Raw genomic sequence first — 26557 nt, 5'->3', positions numbered from 1 at the left:
CATTTTGGGCACCTAACCCACTGAGATCACCAGCTGAAGGATTAAGGATAACTTTTCCACTGCACTAAATATTGTAATTTCCCCTTAAAGTTTCTTGAATCCAGCATCCTCTTTATCTCATAGTGATTTATCTTCACAGGTGGTGTCAGCTTGTCCTTGACTGGTTTTAACTTGGTGACTCGAAAGGACTTCAGTAAGTTACAGTGGAACACTGGGTGGAGTTGCCTAAGTACCTTAGGCAACTGTAACTCCACAGTAATTGGGTTTCTGATTTGAACAATTGGGAACAGACCTATGTACTTAGGACCCAGTTTCTTACCAGGTTGGTTCAATTTTAAATACTTCGTAGACAGGTAAACTCTCTCCCCAATTCTGAACGTCTTCTGAGGGGCTCTCTTCCAATCTGCCTGTCTCTTTTGAGACTCCCTGGACTTATTCAGGGTTTTCTGCATGTTGCCCCAAACAGCTTTCAGGGTCTCCGTCCATTCAGCTATTGTTACTGAGATAGGAGGTTCCCTCAGAAATTCTGGCACTGGTACAAATTCAACCCCGTGGTTACTTTAAAAGGGGTGAATCCAGTACTGCTATGCACCATGTTATTATAAGCCACTTCTGTGAAAGGTAGCAGTTCCGCCCAATTGGTTCGCTGATAGTTTACATAGCAATGTAGGTGTCATTGCTATGTAAAAGGTCTCTCGGCCTTTTGGCTAAGAGAAGCCAAAAGTGTAGCAATGTATGTATTGCTCCACCATTGCGTTAGTTTTTTCTATCAACTCATTGGTGCACGGATGGAACCCTGAACTAAGTTTCTGAGCTGAACCTATTTGCTTTAGAAATTCCCACCAAAACTTTGCTGTAAACTGCACCCCCCCCAAAAAAATCTGAAATGATGCACCTTAGATTTCCATGCAGCTGATGGATGTGCTGCACGAACATTTTGGCCAACCTCTGGGCTGAGGGAAGCTTCAGGCATGCGATTAAGTACACTTGTTTTGAAAACAGGTCAACCACAGTCCAGATTACAGTACTCCCATTACTTTCCGGAAGTTCCACTATGAAATCCATTGTGATTTTCTCCCATGATCTGATAGGGTTAGTCACCAGCTGTAGCAACCCAGGGGTCTTCCCTGACAATCGTTTCATAGACGCACATACTGGGCAACTGCTTACATAGTAGTTCTCTATGTCCTCCTTCATCTTGGGCCAACTGAATTGTCTTTTAGACAAGTGAAAGATTTTTACAAACACAAAGTGTCCTGCTGGCTTTACATCATGGCTCTTTTGTAGGATTTCGGCCCTCTGGCTGGGTGGAACATACAGCTTGTCTCCATTCCACTCCAGGTCCTCCCTCCCTCATCATCAAGTTGGCTTTGTGATCTCTGAGCCATTTATCTTCCTTCAGAGCTTCTTTTAGGTGTTGGAGCAGCATGCTGTCAGCTGGCTGAGGAGTGGATAGCCGCTGCCATCTCACTGAGACCTGTGCTGCCAATTGCCTGGAGGGAATGATGGAGTTAACTATTCCTCTTGGTTGCTTTTGTATTGGGGCATCCGAGAGTGCATTGGCAAGGAAATTCTTTCCCCCTGGCAAATATCGAAGTGTAAAGTTGAACCGATTAAAGTACTGTGCCCATCTCACTTGCTTAGGGGACAGCTTCCTTGGGAGTCTTAAGGCTTTCAGATTCTTGTCGTCAGTCCAGACTTCAAATGGAATCTTACTGCCTTCTAAGAATTGCCTCCAATGGCATACACTTCCTTCTCCCACACCGCCCAATGCCTTTCACTGTCAGGCAACTTCCAGGAAGTGTAGGCGCAAGGTTTCCTTCGCATTCTTTTTGGAGCAAAACACCCCACCGCCACATCATTGACATCAGTTTGCATTATAAACGGTTACTCTGGATTAAGATGCTTAAAGGTTGGCTCTGCCGCAAAAAGCCTTTTAAGCTTTTCGAAAGTTGGTTGGCATTCCATAGTCCAAGTGAACAGCTGGCTTGGTTTATGCTTTATTCCTCTGAGCCCATTTTTAATAGTTTAGTGATATGCAAGGCTATCTGTACAAAGGGATAAATTGGCAGTAGAAGTTGGCAAAGCCCAGGAAGCTCTGCAGTTGCTTTCTGATACGAGGGGCTTCCCACTCCAGAATGGCTTTCACCTTTCCAGGATCCATCTCCACCCCTTCACTGGACACGCAATAACACAAGTAGTCTAAACTGGTTTTGTGAAAATTGCACTTGGATAGTTTAGCATAGAGCTTAGCTTTCAATAGTTTTCTTAGCACCTCCCGCACTCGTTTCATGTGTTCCATTGTTTCAGAATGAGGATATCAAGCAGTTACACCAACCCCCTTATACAGGTGCTCATGCAGCACTTCTTTGATTAGCTGCATGAACACCGAGGGTGCTCCCTCCAGCTCGAAAGGCATCACTCAGAATTGGAAACATCTTAAGGGACAATTGAAAGCGGTTTTCCATTCATTGCCTTGCATTCCATTCATTTTACTCAGTAATATGTTTCTCTCAAGTCCAGTTTGGTGAACATCTTCCCCTTGAGAGATATCCCAGCATGTCCTTTCATGAGGGGGAGAGGATACAAGTTTTCCATACGAACACCATTGATCCCTCCAAAATCCATGCATAATGTCAAACACCCATCTTTCACCCCTAGCTAGGTTTTTATCCATGAAATTCCTGAGCTTCTCCATCTCTTTTGGGGACATTGAGTACATCTTTGACTTAGATAATTTTGTCCCTGGTAGTATCTCAATGGAAGAGTCAGTGAGGTGATGAGGAGGGAGTATGTCTGATTCCCGCTCACTTAATGTTCCCACTAGGTCTTGGTATTCCTTAGGGATGGTCAGCCTCCTTAGCCACCCTCAGTTAATGAGTTGATGGGCCTCTATCTTTCCCCTTCCCACCAGTGGGCTTTTGCTGCCTCTACGCTTTGCCCATATGTGTTGCAGTCCATCTCCTCTACTCCTCCAGTGCAGTTGTTGTCTTTCCAGTAAATTGCTGAGTACCACTTTTTCAGCCATGCCAACTCCAATATCATTTTCATTTTCATGGCTACTATGAAGTACATAGTTTCCTTGTGGCTTCCTGATCTCAGGTTACTGGTTCAGTTAGGCACGTGGCTAGTAGGTTCCTAGTAAGGGAGCCATCAACTTGCTCAAACTTCATAGGTTGCCTCATTTTTTAAGTCTCAACTGCCAACTCTGAAGCGAACCTGGTTGAAGCCATCTTTTGCATAGTTCTCAAGCTGATCAAGCAGCGGGTGCAACCTGAGTCTACCAGGGCTTTAAAGACCCCTCTCACCCTTGAGTATCTCCACACAGGCAGTAAAAGGGGTGATAGTTCCACTTACCATGTTTCCCCGAAAATACGACATGTCCCAAAAATAAGGTCAAGCCTGATTTTTGGGATGGGCGTAAATATATGCCCTTCCCCCCAAAATAAGCCCTAGTGAAGGGGTGGTTGTGGCCAGCACAGGAGAGAAGCCCTTCCCTTCACCCTCATCTGAGGACTTCTTGGCCGCTTAATGGGATCAGCTGAGGTGCTCCGAACGGCATTCAAGAAACAGCTGATTCGCGGGTGCTGCTCAGGCCCCTGCCTCCAGCAAGCACGGTCGCTTTTGCTGCCAATTGCGGCTGCAAAAGAAGCCGGAGGCCAAAAGACACACCCAAATGCCTCATGCCCTCCTTAATTAACAGTGACAGTCACAGCAGGCAATTCCGTCCACGGAATAGGAAAGGAAGGCTTAGAAATCCATACACCTGGGACATCGGAAGAAGTTTTGCAAGGAGATTTCTTGCCAATGTGCAGGAACTCTCCTGCACATTTCCTGCACATTAGCAGCAGCATCTCCTTCCAGGGCTTTTTCCAATGTCCCAGGTGTATGGATTTCCATGCCTTCCTTTATGGGAGATCGCTTCACACCTGCATATTCACATTGAAGGCTTGGAATGGGGCGTTTTTGCAAACCTCTTGAAAATGGGGATGGGGGATTTTGCCTCTTACTCTGTTCACAGTCTGTGCTGAGCTTCAGAACAAGGTGAGAGGCAGGAAAATCCCCCCCATTTTCAAGCCGTTCACAAAAAACACCCCATTCCGAGTCTTCAGAATATTCCAGGATTGCAACATTGAAGGCTCCAAATGGGGCGTTTTTGCAAACGGCTTGAAAATGGAGAGGAGGGATTTTCCTGCCTCTCACTCTGTTCTGAAGCTCAGCATAGACATAACAGAATAAGAGACAAAATTCTCCGTCCCCATTTTCAAGCCTTTTGCTAATGGCTTGAAAATGGGGAGGAGGAATTTTCCTGCCTCTCACCCTGTTCTGAAGCTTAGTACAGACAGAACAAAATAAGAGGCAAAAACACCCCTCCCTATTTTCAAGCTGTTTTTGTAAACTGCTTGAAAATGGGGAGAGGGGATTTTCCTGCTTCTCATCCTGTTCTGAAGGAAAACATGGTGTCTGTGTGAAAGAGATCCCTACCCCCCACCCCTCCCAAGGAAGCCACATCCTTCCACTAACCTGCTTTCCTGCGCCATTCTCCACTGCCACGTGCCGAGCAAGAAAATAGTCTATGGAGAAAACTTTGAGAACAGAGATATTGCAATGAGAAATGCAATGATAAAGCACAACAGGAAAGAAGTAATGGCACTGAAACGAAGAGTCAGAAACCTAGAAAAGAATATCAATTTCTCACAAAATGTTTGATAAAAAAAGGAATAAATTTTAGATGGCTGATTCCAGAAGTAATATTGGTGAACTGGCAAAAAGCAGAGCTATTTTATGAACAACACATAGGTCTTCAAGAACAAGAAAGACTGAGAGATGAAAAAGGAGATGGACGACAGGAGGAGAAGAAAGAGCAACCAAGGGAGATGACTAAAGAATAAGAAGAGAGAACGATAAGAGAAGGAGCAAGAGTGAAATAAGTTAAAGAACAAAGAGAGATAAGAACAACTAGATCAACAAAACAAGTAAATAAATAAGAAATGGAGGAAGAAATTAAAGTAATATCTCTGAATATAAATGGACTAAATTCGGCAATAAAAAGAAGGAAAATATTTAATAAATTAGAGAAGCTAAAATTAGAAATTATATGCCTACAAGACGTTCATATTAGAAAGCAACATAAAAAACTTTTGGAGTGAACAAAATTGGGGATGGTGTATACAACATTGGCTTCTCAAAGTAAAAGAGGAGTTGTATTTTATATCAAACAGACAATTCAAACAAATATTTGAGGATGAGGAAAAAAGAGTGTTAATGGTAGAAACTGTAATGAACTATAAAAAAACTTACTTGTGGGAATATATGTTCCCACAAGTAGAAGAATTTTATGCAAAACTACACAGAAAAATATTAGAATATGAATATGAAGATATTTCCATAATAGGAGACTTTAACGCAATAGTTGATAACCAATTAGACTATAAATCTACAAAAGTGAATAAAAAACCAAGGAAGAAACTTCCGAAAACATTTTATACAATGGTAGATGAATTAAGCCTACAAGATGCTTGGAGAAAAAGAAATCTAAAAGAAAAGCTGTATACATTTTATTCAAATAGGCATATGTCATGGTCAAGAATAGATATGACGTGGATGTCTAAAGATTTAATATCTAAGATAGACAAGATTGATATAGAGGCAAGCATATGGGCAGACCAACGATAATCATGGTATGGAAAGGATAAAGAAAAAGAATGAGATGGACATTAAATCAAAGCTTATTAAATGAGAAAGACTTTATGCAATATATGGAAAAAGAATTGACATTTTTCTTCAAAGAGAATAGAAAAGAAGATACATCACTGCAAAATGTATGGGACACTAGAAAAGCAAGTATAAGAGGCTTGGCAATGATTCATGCAGGGAAAAGAAATAAACAGAATAGACAAACACAAAAAAAATTGGAGGAGGAATATAAGAAATTAGAGAAAGATTTGCAAAAAAATCCACAAGATAAAAAAAATAAAAAACTTAAGGGACTTGAAAAAACATAAATTGAACTTAATTGAGAATGAAGACTTGGCAAGGAAAATAAAATCAACAAACCAAATTTTTTTAGACTTTTTTTTTTTTTGAAAAACCAGGAAGATGGCTGGCATATAAATGAAAAAGGAAAAAGAAAGGAAATTGATAACTCAACTACTAGATCAAGATGGAAAGATATGTTATCAAAATGAGGAAAAGAAAAAAATAATTGAGGAATATTACAAGAAATTATATCAGCAAGAACAGATAGCAGAAGAGAAAATAGAACAATATCTGGAAAATATCTGCCGAAGAAGCCCACCATCAAGGAACTGAATGACTACAGACCAGTTGCTCTAACATCTGTAGTCATGAAAACCTTTGAAAGGCTAGTGCTTTCCTACCTGAAAACCATCACGAATCCGCTTTTAGACCCCTTGCAATTTGCATACCGAGCAAACAGATCAACAGATGATGCTGTTAATATGGCTCTGCACTACATCCTACAACATCTTGAGTCTCCAAAGACCTATGCAAGGGTCCTCTTTGTAGACTTTAGTTCAGCATTCAATACCATCATTCCAGACATTCTCCTAACTAAGCTAAACCAGCTACAGGTACCGGAACAGACTTGTAAGTGGATCACAAGCTTCCTAACAAACAGGAAGCAGCAGGTGAAGCTAAGCAAGATCACATCAAATACCTGTACAATTAGCACAGGGCCCCCAAGGCTGTGTGCTCTCCCACTTCTCTTCTCTCTGTATACCAATGACTGCATCTCCAATGATCCATTTGTTAAGCTACTGAAGTTCGCAGATGACACAACAGTGATTGGTCTCATTCGAGACAATGACGAATCCATATAGACGAGAGGTCGAACGACTAGCCTTGTGGTGCAACCAAAACAATCTGGAACTGAACACACTCAAAACCGTAGTAATGGTGGTAGACTTTAGGAAAAACCCTTCCATACTTCCACCTCTCACAATACTTGCCAACACAGTATCAACAGTAGAAACCTTCAAATTTCTGGGTTCTATCATATCGCAAGATCTCAAATGGACAGCTAACATCAACAACATCATTAAAAAAGGACAACAAAGAATGTTCTTTCTGCGCCAACTCAGTAAGCTCAAACTGCCCAAGGAGCTGCTGATCCAGTTCTACAGAGGAATTATTGAGTCTGTCATTTGCACCTCTATAACTGTCTGGTTCGGTTCTGCAACCCAACAAGAAAAACACAGACTTCAGAGGATAATTAGAACTGCAGAAAAAACAATTGCTACCAACTTGCCTTCCATTGAGGACCTGTATACTGCACGAATCAAGAAGAGAGCCGTGAAAATATTTGCAGATCCCTCGCATCCTGGACATAAACTGTTTCAACTCCTACCCTCAAAATGACGCTATAGAGCACTGCACACCAGAACAACTAGACACAAGAACAGTTTTTTCCCGAAGGCCATCACTCTGCTAAACAAATAATTCCCTCAACACTGTCAGACTATTTACTGAATCTGCACTACTATTAATCGTTTCATAGTTCCCATCACCAATCTCTTTCCACTTATGACTGTATGACTATAACTTGTTGCTGGCAATCCTTATGATTTATATTGCTATATTGATCATCAATTGTGTTGTAAATGTTGTACCTTGATGAAGGTATCTTTTCTTTTATGTACACTGAGAGCATATGCACCAAGACAAATTCCTTGTGTGTCCAATCACACTTGGCCAATAAAATTCTATTCTATTCTATTCTATTCTATTCTAAAAAGCAATGATTCCTAAAATACCAGAAGAATTAAAAAAGCACTAGAAGAAACAATATCAATGGGTGATTAAAAGGGGATTAAAAGGCAGAAGAATGGAAAAAACCCGGAACCAGATGGACTACCATAATTATATAAAGAATTGCAAGATGTGCTAAGCGATAAAATGTTACAAGTATTTAATGATTTATTAATAGAAGCCAAGGTTCCGAACTCATGGATGGAGGCATATATAACTCTTATACCAAAAGAAGAAACAGATTTACAACAAATAAAGAATTATAGACCAATTTCTCTATTAAACGCAGATTATAAAATATTTGCTTCAATTATGGCAGAAAGATTGAAGAGGTTTTTAAATGAATTTATACATTCAGATCAAAATAGTTTTTTGCCTAAAAGACAAATTAGAGACAATATACAAATTATAGTGGATACATCGGAATATTATGAAACACATTCAGAGAAACAAATGGCATTGTTATTTTTAGATGCGCAGAAGGCATTTGATAATGTGAATTGGCAATTTATGATCACACAATTGTGTGGTCAAAAGATGGACTTTAGGGATAGATTTATAAATATGGTTAAGACTATATATAAAGACCAATCAGCAAAGGTAATAATCAATGGTGAAATGACAGAGAAAGTAGAAATCAGAAAAGGAACTAGACAAGGATCTAGTTATCTCCATTGTTACTTATCTTGAAGCTAGAAATTTTAAACAGAAAAAAGAACAAGCTAAAGAAATAAAAGGAATGAAAATTAAAACAGAAGAATACAATAATAATAATAATAATAATAATAATTTAATTTGTATACCGCCCTTCTCCCGGAGGACTCAGGGCGGTGAACAGGCAGATAAAATACAGACATACACAATAGTTAAAACAACCCTTAAAAAACTGATTTAAATTTGCCCAAAAATTAAAATAATATACACCCCCATAAAATTACAAAAATTTAAAAACCCATCAAATTCAATTAAAATTAAAGGTAAAAATCAAGCTAGTCCAGCCATACGAAATAAATAGGTTTTAAGTTCATGCTAAAGGTCCTAAGGTCAGGTAGTTGTCGGGCCCAAGGGGAAGCCTGCCCACAGGTAGAGCCCCCACAGAGAAGGCCCTCCTGGGGCCGCCAGTCGACACTGTTTGGCTGACGGCACCCTGAGGAGTCCCTCTCTGTGGGAACGCACCGGACGATGGGAGATAGAGGCCGGCAGTAGACGGTCCCGTAAATAGCCCGGTCCTGAGCCATGGAGCGCTTTAAAGGTGGTAACCAATACCTTGAAGCGCACCCGGAAAACAACAGATAGCCAGTGCAGTCTGCGCAGGATAGGTGTTACGTGGGAGCTCCGAACCGCTCCCTCAATAACCCAGCAGCTGCTCTGGACTAGCTGAAGTCTCCGGGTGCTCTTCAAGGGGAGCCCCATGTAGAGAGCATTGCAATAGTCCAGGCGAGAGGTAACGAGAGCATGAGTGACCGTGCATAAGGCATCAAGCTACAAGCATTTGCGGATGATTTAGTATTTATTATGGAAGAACAAATAGAAACGGGCCCAAAGTTAATAGAACAAATAGAGGAATATGGAGAAGTAGCTGGATTGAAAATAAATAAAGACAAGACAAAAATTATAGTTAAAAATATGAGAGGAAAAACAAAAGCAATTAATGCAGAAGCTAGATATTCAAATAGTGAAGAAACAGAAAAATCTGGGCATCCAATTAACTTCAAGATGTATTACAGTGAAGGAAGATTACGATAAACTGAGAAATCAAATTGAAATAGATTTGGAAAAATCTGAAATTATCATTAATGGGAAGAATAGCATTAATCAAAACGAATTACTACTGAGAATTTTGATTTTCTTTCAAACAATTTTGATAAAATTGGACAAGAAATATTTTGAGAGTTTGAATAAAATGATGTGGCAAGGGAAGAAAGCAAAAATTAATATCAAATTGCTTCAAGATTCTAAGATCAGAGGAGGATTTGCTCTACCAAACCGGGAATTTTATCACCAAGTGGCGATGTTAACTTGGGTTAAAGAATGGATTTTACTGAAAAATACAAGGCTATTTATTTATTTATTTATTTATTTATTTATTTTATTTTATTTATCAAATTTTTATATCGCCCTTCTCCCGAAGGACTCAGGGCGGTGTACAGCCTAAATAAAACACAATATATATACAATTAAAATCAAAATTTAAAATAAAGCATATTACAAAAAGGCCAATAAAACCCAATTTAAAATGTTAAAAAACCATTATGCCAGTCCAGCTTGAATAAATAAGTATGTTTTTAGCTCACGGCGAAAGGTCCGAAGATCAGGCACTTGGCGTAGGCCAGGGGGAAGTTCATTCCAGAGCGTCGCTGCTCCAACAGAGAAGGCCCTACTCCTGGGGGCCGCCAGCCGACATTGTTTGGCGGACGGCACCCTGAGGAGACCTTCTCTGTGAGAGCGTACCGGTCGGTGGGAGGCATAAGGTAACAGCAGACGGTCTCGTAAGTACCCGGGTCCTAAGCCATGGAGCGCTTTAAAGGTGGTAACCAAAATCTTGAAGCGCACCCGAAAGACCACAGGAAGCCAGTGCAGACTGCGGAGCAGTGATGTTACATGGGAGCCGAGCGGCTCCGTACTACGCAGCCGCATTCTGGACTAACTGTAGGCTCCGGGTGCACCTCAAGGGCAGCCCCATGTAGAGAGCATTGCAATAATCCAACCGAGACGTAACCAGAGCGTGAGTAACTGTGCATAAGGCATCCCGGTCAAGGAAGGGACGCAACTGGCGGACCAAGCGAACTTGGTAAAAGGCCCTCCTGGAGACGGCCGCCAGATGTTCATCGAAGGACAGCCGTCCATCCAAGAGGACGCCCAAGTTGCGAACCACCTCCTTTGGGGCCACTAACGCTTCAACAGTCAGCTGCGGGTGCAGCTGACTGTACCGGGGTGCCGGCATCCACAGCCACTCCGTCTTGGAGGGATTGAGCTTGAGTCTGTTTCCCCCCATCCAGACCCGTACGGCTTCCAGGCACCGTATGGCTTCTATTGACTTTGGAAGGACATGATTTGCAACTAGGCTGGCACGATTTCTTACGGTATGGAAAAAATAGGATACATGGATACTTCTAGAGACATTGTGTAAGAAACAGCTTGTTAACAGTATGGGAGAGAGTGAAAGCAAAACATTATATGGAAATACCAATGTGGCTTTCAACAATAGAAGCATCGACACATCCTAATATGATTAACATGAACAATATTGTAAGGTATAAGGACATTTTAACAGAGAAGGGAGAACTAAAACAGAAACAAGACTTAGAAAAACAAGGGATTGAGACTGATTGGTACACAAGATTGCAAATACAATTAAGACACGATAAAGATTTGAAACAATATGGTTTTAATTTGCGGGAATCAGAGTTGCATCAGATACTGACTGGAAAGGATGAAAAAATGATTAAAAAATTGTACAATTACTTATTGCAAGTTAGATTAGAAGATGAAGAAGTAAAAGAGATAATGATAACATGGGCAAAAAAATTGGTCATGCAATAAAATTAGAGAAATGGCAACAACTATGGGAAAGGAATTATAATTGACAATGGCAACTGCATATAAAGAACATTTATATAAAACGTTTTATAGATGGCACATGCCACCAGAAAGGCTAGCAAAAATGTTTAAAGATAAATCAGCTAAATGTTGAAAACGTTCGCATTTGCCGGGATCATATTATCATATGTGGTGGTCATGTACAGAAGCAAAAATCTATTGGTTTAGAATACAGAAATGGTTAGAGGAAATGTTACATGAACTTATAGAATTAAAGCCAGATATTTTTTTATTGGGTATTTTGCCAGAGAGATATAGCAAAGAAGATATGTATTTAATTATACATTTAATAACAGTAGCAAGAATTGTATTTGCACAAAATTGGAGGAGAGACTCCCGTCAGAAGTGAAGTAATAAAAAAGATTTTAGACTGTGCAGTAATGAATAGATTAACTCTAAGAATAAAAGATAAAGAGGAATTGGTGTATTTCAAGACATGGGAAAGGTATTATTCAAAATGTACTGAAGAAGAAGATAAAGTTCCTGCCACAATTTTTCCTTTTGGGAATTATAACGGATTGTACAGGGATTGAGACTAAATTGATTCTGAATTTAATAACAGCAGCAAGACTGTTGATTGGACAATACTGGAAGAAAGAAGAGATACCTACAATAGAAGAATGGATATTGAAAGTTATTAATTTGGCTGAGATGGCTAAAATCTCAGCGTTTTTAAAAGACAATACGCAGGAAAGATATTTAATTGAATGGAAAAAATGGATTGATTATCTACAAAACAGATATCAGATTAAGAAATATCAGATTGCCTTTGAATAATTAGAAAGTTATTTTATGTAATGGGGAGGGGGTTGGGAGATGAAAAGCTTTGGATGTGGTTATTTGGATTGGAAGGGAAAATTTTATTCTATGTTTGGTTTATGTATAACAATACCTTGTGATTGACCCGGGAAGCCGGGGGGGGGGAGGGAGGGGGGAAGGTTTTTTTTTTTTTGTTTTTTTGGGGGGAGGGAGGGGGAAAATGTTTTTGTTTTATAAAACTCTTTCAATAAAAAAAAAAAAGACATGGGAAAGGTTCTATGTATGGTTAGAAAAGAGATATGAATAAAAGAGGATAGATAAATAATTTAAATTATAGAAAGCTAAATGAGGGAAATGACAAAAACGAAATAGAAACCCAGATAATGCCAGAGTAAATGGAAAAGGGGGATGGGGGGAAAAGGAGATTATAAATATAAATGTACAATTATGAAATGATAGATTGAGTAAAACAGAAAAGAAATTGAAAAGAAAGTATATATTATGACAGAATCGGAATTGCTCGAATACGAAATAAGGGAAATATTATACAACAAAGAAGAAAGAAGAGAGGAATAGAGGGTAAGATAGAGGAGGAGAGGGAGAGAGGAATGGAAGAAAGGGGAAGGAGAGGAAGATAGGATAGGGGACAAGAGTAGGACAGAAGGTGAGAAAGGAGGAAAAGAGGGGAGGAGTGGGGGAGAGGAAGGAGAAGGATGAAGGAGAAAGGAGAGGAGGAGGAAGAAAGTAGGAGAGGTGAGGAGGGAGGGACAGAGAAGGTTTGTTCTGAAATGAAGGGAAAGAAAGGGTAGAAAAACAACCCCAATGTAATTAAAATGTTTTATCTTTGTGCTTTCTTCAGAAAAAATAGGTATGATTATTTATGGACAAGAGAATGTACATTTACAATATGTCTATAAGAAAAAAAACTTTAAAAAAAAGTAGTCTGTGGAATTATTTCCAATTTAGTGAGATTTTTTTTTATTTTTTTTTTGCGGGAACTTGGAAGGCTTGAATTTCTGGTTTGTGCGGAAAATTTGGGTCATTGTGGCTGCAGGCAAGCAGGTGGTAGGATGGAGAGAGTGGAGCCGATGGGCTTGCTGCCTTCTGCACCTCAAAAATAATAACAACTCCCCAAAAATAAGGCCAAGCCCTTATTTGGGGGGGTCAAAAATGTCTTATTTTTGGGGAAACATGGTACCATCAGATTGTCCTCCCCCTCACTGTCGCTATCATAGAAGAACAGGTTGGAGTTGCTGGGAGTCGGAGTTCCCTCCCCTTGCTAGAGGGGGAAGAGACCTCCACGATCTGCTGTGTCACCCGCATTTTCTCTTTTCCCTTCCTCTGCGCCTTCTCCAAGCTGAACCAAGGGGAACTGCAACTTGGCTGCCTGGCCCACTCCACTCGGCCACCGTGCCTTCGGATCACGGCAGATGGATCCAGCCATGATCCCCTCATCACGCACCAGTGACTGCTCCATCTTCTCCACTCTCACTTTGGATTGGGTCACCACCGTCTGTTCCCTGGCATCCACTTGGGCAACTCCTGGTGTCTCCCGAGGAGGAAGCAATTCAGGATTTGCTGTGGTTTCAGCTTTTTGCTCCGTTCCACACATTGTTAGGTCATAGCTCTCTCAGGCTGAGTTGAGAGCACTGGTTTAATGTCAACTGTCCAATTAGCAAACCCATAAGAAGAAAACACTCTCAGGAGAACTGAATTCCCAAAACTAAAACTTAATTGGATACACCATGTATCCAATGTACTGAAGAAACGGAACCTGCTCTGGTTTCCTGTGCAAATGCTTGCTCGGTTAAACAATACTTTCTTTTTCTCCCCACCTCTGGTTGATCATGCTGTCCAAATTATGACACAGTGTTTTGTTATGAGAACAGTCCATCTCTTTCTCAAGCTGCAGCGGTGACCTTGCTGACTCCATTCTTTACATTCCAGTTCCCTCCCCCCAGGTCACTGGCAAGTTGAAAAGCATTAGGTTTAAAAGAAGCAAAGTGGTTCAAACTTGACATATAAATAATTTAAAAGTATTTTTTTTCAGAAGTTCTAAGCTATAAATTGAATAAAAACTGCCTAAAATTGAAAAGACCTCATCCTCAAGGTACAAAAGCCTCTTGGCTATAGGACTGAAACAGGAGCGCATGCGTGCATGCGTGACAGAAAACAGGACAATAGCCACATAGGAATAACAGATTTTCTAAGGAATCAGAAAATGCACTGTGGGTAGTCTTACATAATATGTTTAATAGTTTGCATATCAGCACTATAGTTGCAACAAGGGGAATATTTCCAGCTCCATTGATACAGAGCAGAAGCACTTATGTGAGAGACCCATATGATTGCTTCACTTAATTACCGTGATTCTAGTACTCCCCGTTCCATCATTAAATAATATCATGCTTCATTAAGCAGAGATCCTCTGTAGAGGCAAGGAAAGAGGGATTTGGGGGGTTCCATACATACACGAATGCTGAGGTTAAAGCAGGCACAGAACTAGGTGTACTTTTCTCCCTGCCTCTACAGAGCCCTCCATAGAAATGTTGCAGAGATTCACCGGTTGGCATCATAGATATGGGATAGCAGAGCTCGGTAGAGCATTGCAAAACCCAGCCGATACCTGCTTGTCTAGAGACCCTATGGGGTCATCATAGAGTATTGGTGAAGAAAGTAGGGATGCTTTGTAGATCGTGAGGATACAGCAATTTCCTTGCTTGATCCTAAGAAACCTTCCTGATCGTAGCAGAAATGATGGCCACTTTGGCAAGACCGAAGTTGTGACAACTGGGACAAGAAGATTATGAGCTGGAGCGGTTTGTGGACAGAGGATTGAAACTGTGTACAACAATTTTCAACTTCTATACTAGAGATTTAAACACAAATAAAAGAATTCTTTTAAAAAAACTTCTCCAAAATGCTAAGAAAGCAGCGATTTAACACATGGAAAAAGATTTTAGACCCAAAAGCGAAACAAACTTTTAATGGAAGACTATGAAGCTTTAAAATATAAAAAGCCCTGACTGGAACTTGTAGTAGAATGAAAAGTGACTTAATTTGCGGATAACACTGTTTGATTATTGGAAGAAATCGTATAAAGAAAAAGGAATTTTGTTTTTTTATTATTTTTTCCTCGATCTTTTTGACAGTCAGCTGTTCTATCTTTGATTTGTTTTATGCTAGAACTTAGAGCGGGGGTGCCACTGACTGGTGAAAGAAGATATTATAATGGTACACAGTGAGGAAATGACCTTGGCAAATGAGGATTAATTGATAACACAAGAAAAACAAAGAAGAGAAGAAAGGAAATAGTGAAAGGCAAACAACACCTGGAAGACCTTTTTATTTTGGTTCCATATCTACTGGAGTTTTGGCTGTTTAATGAGCTTTTTGAAGATTTCTAAGGCAAGGTGGACTATAATGAACAAGAAACATCCTTGAAATTGAATACTTGATTCTGTGGATTAAACAGAATTAGACATTTGGAGAAATCTGGTGGGCCAATCTGGATTATGAATACTATTTGATAGAACACTCTGCGAGGCGAAACAAAAAAGAAGAAAAATTAAACAAGACTTAAAAATTTGGAAAATTGAGTGGGTACAAATTGGAAAATTTTAAGGACTATATATTTAGAGGATTTTGAGGAACAGTCCCAGAACTGTGTAAATTTTATTAATACTGGAATTTTTGGTGTTTCTGGGCAATTGGGATATTGGAATCTGGGTGGAATATTGAGCAACTATTAGCCTATTAAATTATTACAAAATGTTTCAACAGGGGAAAACAAATACAGTTCATAAAGAAATATTATTGATGCTTCAATTATTCAGGAAGATATGACAAGAAATCATAGGGAGATGATGGAACTAATGCAGGATACAGATGTGAGACTAGAAAAACCCCAGCAAATGACAATAAAAGATGAACAAAAAATTCAGAAAATAGAGGAGAAACCAGAAGAAGCTGAAGAAAGAATATCAATTCTTTCTTGTATCAATTCCAAAAATGATACAAGCAGATAAAGATATCGAAGAGATAGTAAATTCTTAAAACAGAACAGATAGATTATTTTTTAAGAGTTCAAAATATAGAAGAGAATAAAGAGAAAGATCTCCCAAAAATGACGAAAGAATTACGGGTGGGTGCTCTATAGATCCAACATCAAGAGATAGATGTTATGGCAGACAAAATACTTAGATTAAATAAATATGATGTAAGGAGTTAAAAGATCACAAGGGAGAAGCATGAAAGATTTACCAAAAAGTCATTAAGAGTTGAAATTCTAAAAAGGGCAAGAGATGATGGATAGCTATAGAATACTTCTTAATATGGTGGTTATTTTATTAAGAGTTAAAAAAAGAGGTAGAAGTTAGAAATTGGGAAAACAGTATTATATATACTGTATACTATTATGTATACACCATTTTGCCCAGCTAAAGATTGCAGGAAAGAGAGTTTTAGTAGTAAATAGATTGTGAGGTTCCATCACAAATTACAAAATGTTCCACTCATTACAAGACATATAAAATGATTTCAAAATGAAGTGAGGAAATAAATTTATTTCTAAGCAGAAGTCCCTCATTATATTATCTAGTCCAGATCCCTACTTCTTTCCTCTCCTGGAGCACCTTCAAACTCACATCACCAAAATTTACTGACAAATCACCAATTCTCAATGAAATATTTTCTTTTAAATGCTAAAAAGGAATATAAATGTTCCAGCAGGTAGTCTATGGCGAGATAGGCAGTAAATAAATTTAATAATAATAATAAAGGCCTAGTAGTACTCAGCAGGAAGGCCTGCTGAATACTGGAAAAACCAAACTGGCCTATAAGAAAGACCAAATGAAGAACAGAAAGGAGGCAGAGGAAGACAAAGCATTACACGGACAGTACATAAAAAAGCAAGAAAGCAAGACCTGGCAATGGTTAAGAGAAGGAAAGTTGAAGAAAGATTCAGAGGGGCTAATTCTGGCTCCACAAGACCAAGCCTTAAGAACAAATGCATACAAAGCCAGAATTGAGAAGACAGCAACAGACAGCAAGTGCCACCTATGCAAAGAAGCTGAAGAAACAGTGGACCAATCTGGTTAACTGCTGCAAGAAGATTGCACAGACTGACTATAGAATAGAATAGAATAGAATAGAATAGAATAGAATAGAATAGAATAGAATAGAATAGAATAGAATAGAATACTTTTTTTATTGGCCAAGTGTGATTGGACACACAAGGAATTTGTCTTGGTGCATATGCTCTCAGTGTAAATAAAAGAAAAGATACGTTCATCAAGGTACAACATTTACAACACAATTGATGGTCAATATGTCAATATAAATCATAAGGATTGCCAGCAACAAATTATAGTCATACAGTCATAAATGGAAAGAGATTGGTGATGGAAACTATGAGAAGATTAATAGTAGTGCAGATTCAGTAAATAGTTTGACAGTGTTGATGGAATTATTTGTTTAGCAGAGTGATGGCCTTCGGGAAAAAACTGTTCTTGTGTCTAGTTGTTCTGGTGTGCAGTGCTCTATAGCGTCGTTTTGAGGGTAGTGGTTGAAACAGTTTATGTCCAGGATGCGAGTGATCTGTAAATATTTTCACGGCCCTCTTCTTGATTCGTGCAGTATACAGGTCCTCAATGGAAGGCAGGTTGGTAGCAATTATTTTTTCTGCAGTTCTAGTTATCCTCTGAAGTCTGTGTTTTTCTTGTTGGGTTGCAGAACCGAACCAGACAGTTATAGAGGTGCAAATGACAGACTCAATAATTCCTCTGTAGAACTGAATCAGCAGCTCCTTGGGCAGTTTGAGCTTACTGAGTTGGCGCAGAAAGAACATTCTTTGTTGTCCTTTTTAATGATGTTTTGATGTTAGCTGTCCATTTTAGATCTTGCGATATGATAGAACCCAGAAATTTGAAGGTTTCTACTGTTGATACTGTGTTGTCAAGTATTGTGAGAGGTGGAAGTATGGAAGGGTTTCTCCTAAAGTCTACCACCATTTCTACGGTTTTGAGTGTTTTCAGTTCCAGATTGTTTTGGTTGCACCACAAGGCTAGTCGCTCGACCTCTCGCCTATATGCGGATTCGCCATTGTCTCGAATGAGACCAATCACTGTTGTGTCATCTGCGAACTTCAGTAGCTTAACAGATGGATCATTGGAGATGCAGTCATTGGTATACAGAGAGAAGAGAAGTGGGAGAGCACACAGCCTTGGGGGCCCTGTGCTAATTGTACAGGTATTTGATGTGATCTTGCTTAGCTTCACCTGCTGCTTCCTGTTTGTTAGGAAGCTTGTGATCCACTTACAAGTCTGTTCCGTACCTGTAGCTGGTTTAGCTTAGTTAGAAGAATGTCTGGAATGATGGTATTGAATGCTGAACTAAAGTCTACAAAAGGACCCTTGCATAGGTCTTTGGAGACTCAAGATGTTGTAGGATGTAGTGCAGAGCCATATTAACAGCATCATCTGTTGATCTATTTGCTCGGTATGCAAATTGCAAGGGGTCTAACAGCGGATCCGTGATGGTTTTCAGGTAGGAAAGCACTAGCCTTTCAAAGGTTTTCATGACTACAGATGTTAGAGCAACTGGTCTGTAGTCATTCAGTTCCTTGATGGTGGGCTTCTTCGGCACTGGGATGATGGTAGAGCGTTTGAAGCAAGAAGGAACATAACACATCTCTAGTGATTTATTGAAAATATGGGTGAAGATGGGGCCCAATTGGTCAGCACAGACTTTTAAGCAAGAAGGAGTTATCTTGTCTGGGCCTGGAGCTTTTCCTGGCTTTTGTCTGTGAAATAGGTCCTGCACTTCCTTTTCTGTGATCACTAGGGGTTGTGAACCCAATGAAATGGGGTCAGTTGTAGGAGGCTTGGCTGTTGTTGGTGTGTCTGAGATGGGGGTTGTGGAGATAGGTGGCTGTAGTTTCCTTTCAAACCTGCAGTAAAACTCATTCAGGTCATCTGCCAGTTGTTGATTACCTTCAGCCTGGGAAAGAGGTTTGCCATAGCCGGTGATATTTTTAAGAGTTTTCCACATGTTTGCTGGTTCATTTGCTGAAAACTGATTCTTTAGCTTTTCAGAGTAGCTTCTTTTTGCTGCTCTGATCTCCCTTGTTAGTGCATTTCTGGCCTGATTGTACAGCATTTTATCACCTTTTCTGTAGGCTTCCTCTTTGGAATGTCGTAGCTGCTTAAGTTTAGCTGTGAACCAAGGTTTCTTGTTACTGTATATTCGCAAGTTCCTTGTAGGTACACATAGGTCTTCACAGAAGCTGACATATGATGTTACAGTATCTGTGAGTTCATCCAGGTCTGCAGAGGTATCTTTAAAAATATTCCAATCAGTGCGGTCAAAACATGCCTGTAGCTTTAATTTTGATTCCTTCGTCCAGGTCTTCACTGATTTAATTATTGGTTTTGTGGCTTTAAGTCTTTGCCTGTAAGCAGGTACAAGGTGAATCATGCAATGATCAGAGTGTCCTAAAGCTGCACGTGGTAAAGACCGATAAGCATCTTTTAGTGTTGTGTAGCAATGGTCTAGAGTATTCTTGCCTCTGGTGGGACAATTGACATTCTGAAAGTATTTTGGTAGCTCTTTCCTTAAGTTTGCCTTGTTTAGATCTCCCAAAACAATGGCCAGTGAATCAGGGTGTTTGGCTTCAGCCTCCATGATTTGGTCAGCTAGAGTTCGTAATGCCTTGTTTACACAGGCTTGTGGTGGGACATAAACAGCAATTAGAAAAAATGAGGAAAATTCACGAGGCGAATAGTAAGGTTTGCAATTGATAATTAGAGTCTCTAAATTGTTGTCACAGAATTTGTAAATTATATTAAAATCTTGACACCAGTTTCTATTAATATATAGGCATAAGCCTCCTCCTTTCTTTTTACCAGATGTTTCTGGAACCCTGTCTGATCGTTCAATCTGAAACCCTGGAATGTTCAGGCTGCTATTTTCAATTGATTCATTTAACCAGGTATCAGAGAAGCATAGGACTGCTGAATTACGAAAATCAGAATAGTATTTGTTTAAGAGGAGTATTTCATCCATCTTATTTGCAAGTGAGCGTATATTAGGAAAATTGAAGGCAGAGGAGTTTTAATGCGACTTCTTAATCTGTTTAAGATCCCAGCTCTTTTACCTCTCTTCCGTCGCTATAAACAAAGGCATGACAAAGTAGTAATAAGAAGCATTGGAATACTTCCAATAAGTAGCACTGGAAGATTTGCAAGAAACTCCTTTTACCTGCAAGCAAGAACTGCTGGGACCATAAAATAAAGAAAGGTATAGAAAATAAAGAACCTAAAGTGCTCTGTGCCTTTAGAATTCAAACAGACAGGCACCTGCCACACAAAACATCCCTAAACACCACAAAACTTAACACCTGTCAATAAGAAAGACAAAAAATCTGGATAATGAATCTGGTAGTACTGGAGACAGCAGAATAGAAGTGAAAAAACTAGGGAAAATAACAAGATACAAAGACTTGCAAACACCAATAGTCATAGACGCCTTGGGTACAATCCCAAAATAATTGGAGCACCACTTGAGCACCATTCACATTGACAAATTCACTATCATTCAAAAAGCTGTTTTATTCCGAACTGCGTATATGTCAGCCTCCGCTTTATTTAAGTGTATTTCACCTACTAGACTGTTTTACTGTTTTATTACTTCGTTAAAGGTTTTCTTCTTACTGAAGGTCTTACTTGATTTATGGAGGAGGGGGGAGGTTTGTACTGTTGCCAGCGTTCGGCTGACATTGCATGTGTGGGTGGGAAATAGTCTTTCAAACAGACGTTTGAACTGATTTGGCGCGTTAATGTAACGGGAGTTGCCTGCTTCGCATTCCATCCAGAAGATTGACAGAGGGAGAATATCGGAAGTGAAACTACACGTGGCCAAGGAGGAAGATGACATTGGATTATGACTGTTTGAACTCTAGTGGGAGGAGGGTTCAGGAGAGGATACGACGTCTGTGTTTTTAGTATACTTTCAGTTCTGGCTTAGCTTTTGCAATCTGACATGTTTAGTAAAAATTACCAATCTCTTCAAAATGATGGACTTGGGTCTTTATTTTCTTAAACATTGATCTGAGGCAAGCTGACATTAAGCCAGAACTCACAAAAATCAGCCATCCAGGATCACAACCTAGGGGACTGAAAAGTTTTTCTTAACGATGTCGGAGCATGAATGCGGAGCTGATAATGAACAGCTAGCAGACATCTCATCCCAGGACTATTCCAGAGGAGCTGATAAGGAAACTTTTCTGGGGAGAAAGCCAACCCCAGAAGATGAGCCGGAGGAGATGGGAACAGGCTTGGCAGCCACATCAGGCCCTCCCAAGTATTCAGGAATTTCTGCAGAGTGGCTGGAGAAACTACAAATAGAGGAGAGACGGGAGAAGGCCAAACTGGGTTTTGGAAAACTTCCAGACCCAAGGGAGTCTGGAACTCCATTCGGAGTTACAAGACGTAAGCAGAAAAGAAACTCTCAGATTGGCAACATGAACAGTTAATTAAGGATGAGTTACAAATTGCAGAAGCAGTCAGACTGTATCGTGAGGTGACAGAGCGACTGGCAGACCGTGAAAGGTATGAGGTCCCCACCCAGAATCCCTGGAGGGAGGGAGAAGAAGTGGAAACAGAATTTTTGACAGCCACCAGGGGAGCGGCATACAGAAGAGAAATTCTGGAGGAACGAGAGCCTGAGCTGCGTTTTCCAGGGGCTGCAGATTTTTATAGAGGCCAGGGGACCCCTGCTGGACAAATATTGCCTTGCAGAAGCAAAAAACCTAAAATTCCCACAATTCCCGGGAAGTTTGATGGGGACCCTAAGGAATTAGGGTTATTCCAGGCTATGGTGGACAACCACATGCAGGAATGGGGTGAAGATTATCTGTCAGAAGCCTCTAAAGTGAGAAGCGTGACTCGTCTTGAGTGGAAGGGCGGCTTCCTGGTACGTGTCCTTGTACCAAGAGAATTCCCCTCTCCTGAGGAACTACCACCACTTTATGGCAGCCCTGAGAATGAGATTTGAGGACCCCTTGGCAGATCAGAAGGCCAAGATTCGCATGAGGTCCATCAGACAAGGGAGGAGACCAGTGGCTGACTACAAACAAGATTTCAGCGATCTGGTGCCTCTCATGAGAGGGTGGTCGGAAGTGGCTCTTTTGGACATATATAAAGACGGCTTAAACAGGGATTTATATAAGTTGTGCAGAGCCCGAGCGTCCCTGACTACCCTACATGGCTGGTACACCCTGGCAGCAGAAATGGAGATCGACCTAGCCAAGGACCGCCTGCGAAGTGATCGCGCTTGGAAGCAGACCCCAATTCAGTTCCACAGAGAACCGCCCAAGGATTCTGCTGCAGCGGAAGGTGGAAAGAAGAAAACCACGGGCTGTTTCAGATGTGGAAAGGAAGGCCACTGAGCGACTGATTGTCACGTAAAGCTGGCGCCAAAGATGACCCCTAGTGGCAGAAAAGCAACGGTGCAGGCGGAAACTAAACCGCAAGAGGTCGCAAAGAGCGGAGCGGATGTCGCCAAGAACCCTCCTCTCATCGAGGAGGAACTTGGGACTCCTTCCGGGTCAGATGAAAGTGAGCCATCTTCGGAATCAGACGAGGATCTCCTGGTGAGTTGGAAAGGTGGCCCACTTACCATTCCAGTAAAACTGCATCCCATCCTCGGGAATGCAGGGGGAAATGCTAGCCCTCTTAGACTCTGGGTGTACCCGATGTATCAGCAGCCCATGGTGGTGGAGAAAATGGAACTAAAGCTAAAAACGTTGAGCAGGCCCATAGCTTTTTGACAGCTAGATGGGTCAGTGGTGGGGGGAGGCCCAGCCCACTTTGTGACAGAACCCATAGAGATGGCCATAGGAGACCACTGAGAAATCATAAACTTTATTGTGGCCCCAGGGATGGACCAGCCACTCGTACTGGGTCTCTCCTGGCTCCGGAAATGGAACCCGAAAATAAACTGGAGAACAGGGGTGTTGCGACTCCACACAAGGGCGCAAAAGAAGGAGAAGTTAACTTTAAAAACCCCTGACCCCAATCCCACTGAGATACTGGGGTTGATGTTTGAACGGCTGGAGGGGGAGGAAATAATTCCTAAAAAATACTGGGACCTACGAGAGGTGTTTAGTGAAAAGGCTTCTGACATGCTACCTCCCCATAGGCCTACAGACTGTGCTATAGACATCCTTCCAGGGATGAAACTCCCGAAACCGAAATCATACCCCATGACCCAGAAAGAATTGGGAGAATTGCGAAACTTTATAGATAAAAATTTGGAGTGAGGATTCATTCAACTGACCAGGCCCCAGGTTGCAGCTCCAGTCATGTTCCGGGAAAAGAAAGATGGCACTTTTCGCTTAATAGTCTACTATAGAAATTTAAATTGTGTGTGCGTGGAGAATGTGTACCCCATGCCTCTCATGAAGGATATGCTTGCCCACTTAGCCAAAGGAAAATTCTTCACCAAACTGGACTTACGTGAAGCGTATTACAGAGTGTGAATAAAAGAAGGGGATGAATGGGAAACGGCGTTCAATTGTCCCCTTGGTTGCTTCCAATTCCGAGTTCTTCCTTTTGGATTGCAAGGGGCCGCTGCAATTTTCATGCAACTAATAAATGAAGTGCTCCATGAACATTTGTTTAAAGGGGTTCTTGTTTATCTTGGTGGCATACTTATCTACACGGAGACCAGGGAGGAGCATGTGAAGCTAGTAAGAGCAGTACTCAAAAAATTACTGGCTGCTGAGCTTTAAGCAAAATTGTCTAAATGTAAATTTCATCAAACGAAAATCAATTACCTGGGATACCGTATTTCCTCTTGAGGGCTTGGAGATGGATCCCGCAAAAGTCCAGGCAGTACTAGACTGGGCACCCCCTCGCACCCGCAAAGAGTTACAAAATTTCCTGGGATTTGCTAACTTCTATTGCCAGTTCATTCCCTTGTTTGCTGACATTGCCCTGCCAATCACCAATCTCCTCAAAACAAAAGGAAATACTAAGCCCAAACATTCCTTACCACTGGAATAGTCAATGGTGTGTCAGGCCGCTTTTGAAAAGTTGAAGCGATTGTTTGCTGCCAAGCCGGTCCTCAAGCACCCTGACATGGAGTCCCCATTTGTGGTTCAAGTAAATGCTAATGATGTGGCAGTCGGAGCTGTTTTACTCCAAAACAATGTGAAAGGGGAGCTTCAACCATGCGCGTACACATCTTGTAAGCTCACTGAAACTGAGCAAAGATGGGCCATCTGGGAGAAAGAAGCTTTTGCAGTGCATTGGGCTCTCCAAACATGGAGACAATTCTTGGAGGGAGCCAAACACCCTTTCAAAGTGTGGACTGATCATAAAAACTTAAAGAGGCCCAGAAAATTCCCAGAAAACTATCGCCAAAGCAAGTTTGATGGGCCCAATACTTTAACCGTTTTAACTTTTCCTTGCGATACATTCCAGGGGGAAAGAACTTCCTGGCTGACACCCTTTCCCATTTACCTCAGTACAATACTACGCGCAAGGAAGTGGCGCACCCTATACTCCCAGTTCAACAACTAGCTGCCCCGGCAATTACCTGTAACCAGGTACAAACCGATGCATCATTACCAGATGACCTCACCAAGTTGCTGAAGGAAGCCTTAAACAAGGACGACTGGTACTTAGCCCATTCGCACGAGTGTACTCTTCACAATGGACTGGCTTGGGTAGGGGCAAAGTTGTACGTCTCTGCATCTCTGAGGGAGGTCATACTTCTACGCTGCCATGATGCTAAAATGGCTGGACATTTTGGGTTCGTGAAAACCTTACACCTCCTGAAAAGACAATTTTGGTGGCCAGGCTTAAAAAGGACATTGAATCCTATATAGCGAGTTGCCCTGTTTGTGCAGCAGCTAAAAGACCACCAGGAAGCCTCATGGTTTGCTTCAAACAGTAGCCCAACCAGAAGCCCCATGGAAAGAAATATCCATGGATTTCATAGTGGAGTTACCCGAAAGTGGAGGCAATACAGTGATCTGGGTAGTTACAGACCTGTTCTCCAAACAAGTGCACTTCATCCCATGTTCCAAAATACCTTCTTCAAAAACTTTGGCAAAGCTGTTTGTGCAACACATCTACAGACTCCATGGAGTTTCGGAACGGATAATCTCAGACCAGGGGGTGAAATTCACTTCTCAATTTTTTAAAGAATTTTTGTGACTGATAGGCTCCGCCCAAGGATTAAGCTCCTTCCACCATCCTCAAACTAATGGGGGTTGTGAACGCTCAAACTTGGTACTGGAACAATATCTACGATGTTACATTAATTATCAACAAGATAATTGGGTGGACCTACTATCTTTTGCGGAAGTAGCCTACAATAATTCTGTTCATAGCAGTACTGAGTTCACTCCGTTCAAAGTGGCTTCAGGTCAAGAATTTGTCCCCATTCCTGAACTCCCTGAAAAAAAACCATCGATTCCATCACTGGCTGAATGGATAGAGCAATTGCAAAGTACATGGAAAATTACACGCAAAGCAATAGACGATGCACATCGCGCACACAAGAAACAAGCAGATAAAAAGAGAGCTCCTGAGAAAAAATTCCAAGTAGGAGATAAAGTTTTCTTGTCCACTAAATATTTGCAAACTACACAGAAATCGAAAAAGCTTGGGCCCAAATATGTGGGACAATTCCCCATTGTGAAAATCATTAATCCAGTGACTGTCCAACTAGAACTGCCAAAATCTTTGAGAAGAATTCACCCAGTTTTCCATGTTAGCTTGGTCCCCTGTACCGATCCTCATAGAAGGGGAAGAACATTTTGAAGTTAAGGAAATCCTAGACTCTAGAAAATATAGAAATAAAATCCAGTATTTGGTAGCTTGGAAACACTTTCCTCTATCACAAGCAGAATGGGTTAACAAAGAAGATGTTCGTGCCCCCAAAAAGCTAGGACAATTTTATGACAAATATCCTGATAAACCCTAACATTTCTCTTTTCTTTTCCAGGACTAACATCTTTTTTCAAAGGAGGGCCAAATGTCAGCCTCCGCTTTATTTAAGTGTATTTTTCCTACTAGACTGTTTTACTGTTTTATTACTTCGTTAAAGGTTTTCTTCTTACTGAAGGTCTTACATGATTTATGGAGGAGGGGGGAGGTTTGTATTGTTGCCAGCGTTCAGCTGACATTGCATGTGGGGGGGGGGAGAGATAGTCTTTCAAACAGACGTTTGAACTGATTTGGCGCGTGAATGTAACGGGAGTTGCCTGCTTCGTATTCCATCCAGAAGATTGACAGAGGGAGAATATCGGAAGTGAAACTACACGTGGCCAAGGAGGAAGATGACATTGGATTATGACTGTTTGAACTCTAGTGGGAGGAGGGTTCAGGAGAGGATATGACGTCTGTGTTTTTAGTAT

The 26557-nt window shown here is 40.9% G+C and overlaps 1 protein-coding gene across 5 annotated transcripts in view; it reads right to left on the bottom strand.

Annotated features, from left to right (window-relative positions):
- Nucleotides 1-26557, bottom strand: part of POLA1 (DNA polymerase alpha 1, catalytic subunit) — a 606439-nt gene that overhangs the window by 328217 nt on the left and 251665 nt on the right. The gene's annotated exons all lie outside the window — the stretch shown is intronic.

Source organism: Ahaetulla prasina, chromosome 5 (assembly GCF_028640845.1).
Source record: "Ahaetulla prasina isolate Xishuangbanna chromosome 5, ASM2864084v1, whole genome shotgun sequence".
NCBI classification, from domain to species: domain Eukaryota; kingdom Metazoa; phylum Chordata; class Lepidosauria; order Squamata; family Colubridae; genus Ahaetulla; species Ahaetulla prasina.
The sequence above is the reverse complement of the archived record's forward strand: the minus strand, read 5'-3'. Positions and strand labels throughout refer to the sequence as shown.